Raw genomic sequence first — 8735 nt, 5'->3', positions numbered from 1 at the left:
ACAACTCACCATATCCCATTCATCCTGGGTGTACCAAGATGTTCACGGATCTGAAGGTCAAATACTGATGGACAAGAATGAAGGTTGACATAGCAGAGTTTGACGCTCGATGTGACACATGTCAAACGGTCAAAGCAGAGCACCAAAGACCAGCAGGATTACTACAACCATTACAGGTCCCAACATGGAAATGGGACAAAATTGGTATGGATTTCATAGTCGGGTTACCCAGAACTCAGAAGGGTAATGACTCCATATGGGTCATAGTAGATCGTCTGACTAAAGTGGCTCATTTCCTACCTGTCAAGACTACCTATAGTGGAGACAAGTTGGCATACTTGTATATTGACAATATTATGAGGTTATATGGGGTCCCAAACAGGATTGTCTCTAATCAAGGACCCCACTTCACATCAAGGTTCTAGAAGAGTTTACATACTGCCCTTGGAACTAAATTGCCGCCGTCCCTGTGCCGCTCTCCATCAATCGGAAGCCCCACCGTCGCTTCGTCAGTCGTTGTCTAGCTCCTTGTCGTTTTCAAGCTCGGTCCCCTCACGCACCCTCCTAGCTAGCGGGTCATCATTAGCACGCTCTCTCTTCATGCGGCTACGTGCAGCCATGTGTTTGATCCTCCATCGCTATGCCATGGTTGTCGCCGGCATGCATATGCCCTTGTGTGTGGTCTAGCCTTCGTGCCGAGTAGCCCAGGGAGCTCTAGGCCCCTTTTCCGTGCAGGTCGACAATGGGTAGTTCAGGGGTGGTGCTGTCTAATTTCTCTGCATCACCACCATCTTCCCTGGCCACCGTCTGGCACCGCCTCCCATCGACGAGCTTCTAGGTGAGTTCCATGCAGTGCGTAGATGCCCATCACGCCTTCGCCATGGTGAGTCCTCGCTAGGAGCGTGATTTCGGTGAGCTCTCCAGTGCGGCTTCACTGTGATTGCTCACCGCCAACTGATCTCCTTTGCTGCTCCGCTGGCCAGCGAGCCCGCGCGCATGGCTAGGCCTGCTCTCGTGCCTATGCAGCTCGACCGAGTGGGCCGTGGCTCGACCCACACATCATCGGCCTGCCAGCCCAACCGCCAAAAGGTCACACCCGAGTGCGCCAGCCCAGCTTTGCAACCCACAAACAAGCCGACTGACCCAAGTGGGATGAGTACTGCAGCCCAGCATCGTGTGGCTCAGGCCCAATCCTGGCCCAGCCCAAGCCCATTTAGACCAACTGGTACTGTTCATGTGGCCCCATTAGGTTACAGTTCAGTGGGCCCCAGTTACTGTTTAGTGAGCCCTAGTTACTGTTCAGTGGGTCCCAACTGTGGGCCCCACCTATGAATAATGCAATTTTAGAATTTCTCGAATTAATTTTAGATTTAATCTTCTGAGAGTCATAACTTCTCCATTCTGGGTCCGATTTTGGCGATTCTTTTATCGAAATTCATTTAAATTTGAGATCTACCTATCTATCACAGTGTGATATACATTAGAGATCATTTGATTTTCTATTTGATGTTATTTGATTCTTCTCTAGTGTTACCTGTTAATGATCATAGTCACAATTGCAGAACTACCAAATTTCTACGAGTGTTGCGCGGGGAGCGTTAGGAGCAAGGAAGATCCTGACTACAACCAAAATCTTGAAGAAAACTTCGGAGAAGGAAAGTCCTATCTCTTTGATCATATTGTACCTATATTTTCAAGTAATCTACATGATCAACTAAAACATGATTTATTATCATATGTGCCATGTATCGCGTTTTCCTTAAAACTGCCTGTTGTAGTTAATCCTATTAACACTTGCCATGCTATAAATGTTATCATCCAAAATACATATCACCCTAGGATCACCTTTTGTTATCTATATTAATAACAGACGATGCATTGATATCTAGCATGCTTAGGAGTGAATACGTCTCCTCAAAGATATCGCTTTTGAAACACCTCTCATCGGAGATAAGATTTAATGTTATCAATGATAACTCATAAACCATGAATCCTTGATGGCTATGAATTCCATGATGGTTGTGAAATCCTTGATGTTATGTGGGATGTGGAGGATGGTGTGTAAAAATGTAACACCCTGGTTTTCAATTTTTGCAATTTCCTAAAATTTCCTAGAATTTAATTAGGGTTTAAAAAGATAGAATAGGATAAAACCTATTTTCTAAAGTAAATCCAATTTGGCATAGGATATATTTGCTTGAAGTGCATTCATGCTATTTTTGTTGGCTTTTATTTGGAGTTGTCTTGCTCTAGTTTGGTTATAGAGTAGAATATAGAAAAAGGAATAGAATTAGAAAAGGAAAAGCCTAAACCTATATGGCCCAACCTTTTCTCCCTCACATGGCCACTCACCATTCCCCGCCTGCTCAGCCTGAGCTGGCCCGCTTGCCCTCTCCCTCCACCTACTCTCTCTGCCTAGGCGGCTAGCCATCGCCGTGCCTGGCCCAGCACCAACCCACCTTCGCCCCGCATCCATGCTTCATCTTCGTTTCAGACGCGCCGCCACCATGTCCGAGTCCAACTCGAGCCCACCGTCTTTTGATAAGCCCCCGTCTTTCCCTTTGCTTTTTAGCACAACCATTGGAATGGCTGATCATTTCTTGTATGAAGTTTGGAGTCCCAGACTGCCCCGACCCTCTCTTCCCGCATATATAGGTCCCCACCCCCTTTCGTTCTCTTCTCGACCCAAAGCCACCGTCTCCCGAGCCAACTTGCCGAGATCTAGGGCTGTCGATGCCATTGCCACCGCCCTCGGTCAAATTCGCACCGAGCCATTCCAAAGCCGCCAAGCCTAATCCAAGCCACCTTCAAGCTTCATCGTTGACTGTCAAAAAACGTGCCACCATTGCCTTGGTTTCCCGGCTGCCGGAGCCCCCTTCTCGAAGAGATCCCTAGCACTGTCACCTTCCCCCGCCATCGTCGACTACCTTCCTGAGCCTCACGAACCTTGGTAAGCCCCAAAATGAGTTCCCCCTACCTTCCCCACCATGTTACGCTGCTTGCCAGAGTCCTTTCCCCACCAGAACCTGATTCCGATGAGACTTTCGATCGTGCACTGCCGCTCTCCCCTCGGCTCTGCTATGCCCGCTCTCCCCTCCGGCTGCCCCTCTCTCCGAGCCATCGGATCCAAAATGTGTGGCCATGATTAGATTAGATCCATACCTCTTCAGCAACCAATAAAAAGCCGCAACGTGTCCCTTCATTATCCCAGTCAACTTCCCTCGCCACGTTAGCATGCCACATCACTTGCCACATCATCAATCTTGCTAGTGTGTTAGCCCAGTCACGCCTAGTCAGCAGCCCAGTCCGCAATAGCGCAATAAAATCAGAGTTCCAATATAAAAATAATTCCAATAATCTTAATAATCAATGTAATTTTGCAGAAAAGCCCCTGTTTAGTAAAAGCCTTATAACTTTTTCACTTAGCTCCTTTTTTTCAGCGATTCTTGCGTCGTTAGATTCGTTATTCAGAGCTCTATCTTTCTAGATAGGTTTTTTTATTGTTGTTCTTTTATTTTGTGTACTGTTATTAGTGTGTTCTGTGTTTTGCTGGTAATTGTGCGATTAGACAACACCTCAGATCAGTTTGAGGAACGTCAAGACTAGGAGCTAGAGTACACTGAGTAGAAGCAAGGAGAAGGCAAGTGTTCTTGATCATCTCGAACCTATATTTTTAAATATTTTGTTTTAAAAAAGTTGCATGCAATGCCAACTTGATGGGTAGTCACCTATGTTACAGTTTGCCTTAGTTATTCTTTTCACATCTCTTGAAGCCTAAGAGGTAGTTGGTATGAGTCTTTTGGGTAGAAGTGCTTAGTCATGCTGTCAGGATATTGGTAAGTATCATAAACTTGATTAATGAACATATAACAATGATGGTTAATATGATGACAAATTTAGTATAGAAACATGGAATCTTAGGCCTTGAGCAACGAATGTTGGTGATGATAGTCATGATTATGTTGGTAGGTTAGTCTTTGCTTAAGTAACCTAAGTAAGGATTAGTTCGTGGAGCGACAACATAAGAAGTGACGTACCAAGCACAAGGCTAATATGGGTAAGGCTTAGCATATTAGTTAGGGTTTTATCCAGTGTGTGTTGAGTCAGGCACAAAAGGGGCTTCTCGGTAGAGAGGGATGCGTCCGTTCTCATAAACCCCGACGGTGAAACCTAGTGAGCATGTACATATTGATGTAGGCTCTGGTTAGTGGTAAATGTCATATAGAGATCTCCGGGCAGCACACCACTAGCGTGTGTTAAGTGTTTGCGCAACACAGCAATATGAAATTCACTAACTCGTGGGAAAGCTGGACAACCTCTACACAGTGTAAAAACTGTTATAACAGTCATGCCCGCGGTTATAGGAGACTTGGATCCTCACATGATTAGATAGTTTGTATATGGTTATGATATGGTAGTACTGATGGTACTAGATGGTTATAGTTTGCAAGATGGTTAGCTTTGGGTGAAGTCTAAAGGTTGGTTTGGTAAATACACTACCGTCGATGCCCATTACATTCACTTAATAACTACTTAACGCTTTTCAGTCACGTTAATATTTCTTTACTCGTGTTTATGCAAATACATCATGAGTTAGCCTATTCTTGTTATACGCCTACATTTCATTATTTCCCACACTTACTGAGTACTCTATGTACTCACCCTTGCTATCTCCCACAATACATATGGTGCTCAGTGGAGAACTTTGAAGATTTTTAAGATGACAACTTGGTGTACTAAGAGTGTGCCTTCCAGTCAGTGCATGTGGAGTTTCTTGGTCGCCGATGTTTTCGTTTCGCTGCCGTCGTTTAGTTTAGTTGTTTGGTTAATAGTGTTGTTTAGGTGAAGTCTTTATGTAAGAGTTAAACAGTTGTAAGTTAAAGTATTACTTTTATTACTTCACCTGTGATGTTCTTATGTGTGTTAAACTTCATGGGCACACATAAGCCGCATTTGGTTTGTCTGTTAAAACCGGATGTGACAAAAAATGGGTGAAAACTATTTTGGCGGGGGTTGGTGGAGTATTACTCTGGACGAGGATGCTCCTGGATGCTTGAGTTACCTCTATGGTATTCATTGCTAGAAGATACTTGTCCTAGCCACTTAAGGATCGAGTCATTTCGCCACCATGCTTAAGCAACCCCCTGCAACCACGCGTCTTGAATGGGCATGACTTGACTTTTCTTCTCCGGACTGGGTTGGACATCATACTAGAGGCCGAGGAGCAGCGAGGAGTCAAGTGTCCATCTGCCCCTCTATCTAAATATTTCAAGAGACGGCATAACCAATCTGGTATTCAGTCTAAGGACTCTGGGACTTGGGGTGTCTTGTAGAAAAGTCCCGCAGGAAAGGTGATTGAATTGTCTCGGTATGATTTGCTCATCTGCTTGCAACAGTTAGAGGCTAAGCATATCGTGTGGTTACAATATACAACATCTGCAGAGTGTAAAATTATTCAAATAGCCATGTCCATGGTCATGGACATGCGAAGGCAGAACCTTTTTGACTAGTGTCTTGATGAGTGAGTGTGTGAACTAGATGTTCGTGTGATAATATTGCTGGCTAAATCCGTCAGAAGCTGTGTAGTACTAGAGGTACACCAGAGGTGATGATAGGGACTGCGGAGTGAGGTGTAACCCCTCTCAGGACCGAAACCCCCCTAGATATAGCTTGTTACCTGATTTTGAACTCTTTAAACTGTTTTAAAGTCAATCATAAATGATACAATTGAATACCTGTATAAACTGCTTTACTCTTAAAACTAAACCGTAAAGCCTTATCTTCGAATTACCCCTTTATGCATCTATCAACATCTTGAAGTAGTATAAGGCTTGTTGATACCTTTCGTACCCACTCTTGCTATCATCAGATGAGGAAGCTGATGTCGACTTCGCCAGAGGCGAAGGCAAGAATGAAGAGTAGTCTTATAAGTCACGTTCGCACCCTAGATGCTTGTGGCTTTAGGTCTTTACTTTCCGTTGAGTTTTGCTGGCCGTTTGGCCATGTTTATAATATACGATATGGTTTATAAACCTTTTGTACTCTAAACCATAATACTCATGTACGAAGTTTGACTATGATACTACAACTGTTATACTGTGCATATCAGCTACTTGATCCAGGGAGTGATACGTGAGGCATAGGAGATCCCGGGTTGGGGTCTTACAATAACCATGTGCATACACGACTAGTGATGATGCCGTGCCAAGAGAGGCGACACAGCTCCAGCCTGAGTGTCTTTGGTGCGTAGTACAGCAGCGATGGAGACGTCACGATCCAAGAGTGGCAATGCAACTGCAATGACTCTTGTGTCAATGCAGCGATAGGAGATCACCAGTGGCGTTTTTTCAACTGTGAAAGCGTTGTGGTAGCCGATGGACGTTGACCATGGGTAGTGACACTGCAACTAGAAGGGGCGACGTAATGACAACCTGATACTTGGAGGCGTGACGCATGTGTCGACTAATTAAATCGAGGTATGCATGGTACGTGGCGACAATGGATGATGTCGTGCAAATCAGAATTGGTGGTGGCATTTTCGAGGATGACTGGATCGAGAGAGGCGACGATAGTGATGTCAGGGTGGCACTTTTCTGACAGGAGCTACCAAACCCTAGCAGCCCACCTAGCCAAAAAGGCTAGGGTGCATTAGGACTATACAACATCGGGGAGAGCGTCAGAGTGTCACAGATGATGTGATTGTCACAGATGATGCCACATAGATCGGACCTGCCTAACCCTAGTAGATCAGAGCAACACCATGCATATGGTGGCGACGATGACGAGGATGTCCCAAACGGTGGTTGCGAAGATGAGCTGGTGTGGAGGTGTGAGGGTAAGGCAACGACGAGTGAAGGCGTCCCTTAGGGCTCCCCGTATAGTTGTCCCTCGCACGACCGTGGATGAGGAGCTTGTCGGAGAAGAGTCAATTCCAATGTTCGGTGCGTGAGGACAACATATGGCGGTGGGCGACGCAAACTGATCTATGATCGGTAAACCAAAAAAAAAAAAAAGAAACGTTGTTCAAATGATTGGACTACCAATCAACATAATCGGTGGCGCAAACCCTAGCTACAAGTGGTGCAGACCTCGACGGAGATCATGGAGATTGATCTCCCCAAGGGCGGCATGGTGTGGAATCTGTGGTGGAGGTTAGGACCGAAATCTATTTGATACGATGTAACTTGGAGGAATTGGTGTAATATGATAGATGTATTATTGAGCCTCGTGGGCATGCTTATATAGAGTACAAGACTTGAAGGGCAAGAAACCTCTCCTAGAAATAATACATGTATCACGGGGTTACAAATCCTAAATTACCAAATACATATATATGACATATAATCTAACAATTATAGGTGTGAGCTAGGGCCTGTTTGTTTCAGTTTGCATAATATGGATTGTAATCACAATTTGCAAGTTGAAACAAATAGTCAGATTATGCAAGCCAGCTTTTAACAATCCAACCCCCATATTGTAACAATCTAACATTCTGCCTTCCACCAACTTACGCAGATTGTGTAATCTAGTTTTTACAATTCAGTTTCTTATAATCCACAATCTATAAGCTGTTTTTCACAATCTCTAACTGAAACAAACAGGCCCTTAGTCAGGGGATTAACCAAATGAGTATTTTTGTCTGAATCTCTAGGAAAATAAAAAACAATGCCATACTCTCTAATGAAAATGTAGAAAAGTTTAAAGATAGGAAAAGCACAAACTCTAGAATAAAGGAATATAGATCCCTCTAAGGACCCTATTAAATTGCTCATTTCAAGTAACTTAAAAAAATCTATATCAATGTGCCAAACACATATTGGACATACTATTTGGAGGTTGTAAGCTAAAAGATATATAAGAATCATCCTATAAATTTTCAATTGAGATCCTGATTCTCCAAAAAAAAAAAAACTTCATTTGAAACTTCATGGGATGTCCATGGACCATGGCCATCTATATATCACATATGTCAGCAATCCCTGCATGATTATGAAGTTGCAACTAAATCATTTATTATTTCATGACATTTTTGTTATTTCTAAAATCGTTGGGTCATTTGTAAATGTTTCGTGCACTTGAAACTTGCGTCAAACTATATATAACTTGAATGTAAATAATTGTGGCCGTGCTAGTATACGTAAAGTATACAAAAGATTGGAGAATGGTGTAACAGAAATTGTAAACTTTATTTATTTGTGTCGAAGTCATAAAGTACACTTCTATGATTACAACGTGTTACTCCACAAATGCACACACTATCTAACTCTGAACATTTGACAATAGCTTCGTCATGGTTCCTAGGGTTTCGTGAAGCACACCAATTAATTACACCCATCTTCGGGCTACCTCCGCTTAAACTACGCTGGCAGTCGTCATATCGAGGTCGTCTCTGAATTTGAAAGGTTGCACCCATAAGCACCAAAGACCAAGCAAAGTAAGAGTGTTAGGTAATAAAATAAAGCGACATGCGATCTCATATCATTGACTATTTAGGCAACCCGGGATATCATCAGTCTCAGCATAGTGTAAGTGAAAGAGGTGAGTTAGGAGTACGTCACAACGCGTAGCTTTAACCGATGAAGCAGCGAGGCTGAGACTAGGAGCCCGGCGTTGTGCTTAGCTCACTAACTCCCTTGGGTCTCGGAATCATCCTCATCGGCCGTCTTCGAAGGCAACCGAAAGCAATAGTCACGGAGGCGATAATCACACTGGCAGTAAGCCATAAAGGCTGGGTG

Source organism: Phragmites australis, chromosome 1 (genome assembly GCF_958298935.1).
Source record: "Phragmites australis chromosome 1, lpPhrAust1.1, whole genome shotgun sequence".
Classification (NCBI taxonomy): domain Eukaryota; kingdom Viridiplantae; phylum Streptophyta; class Magnoliopsida; order Poales; family Poaceae; genus Phragmites; species Phragmites australis.
This window is presented reverse-complemented; position numbering follows the sequence as displayed.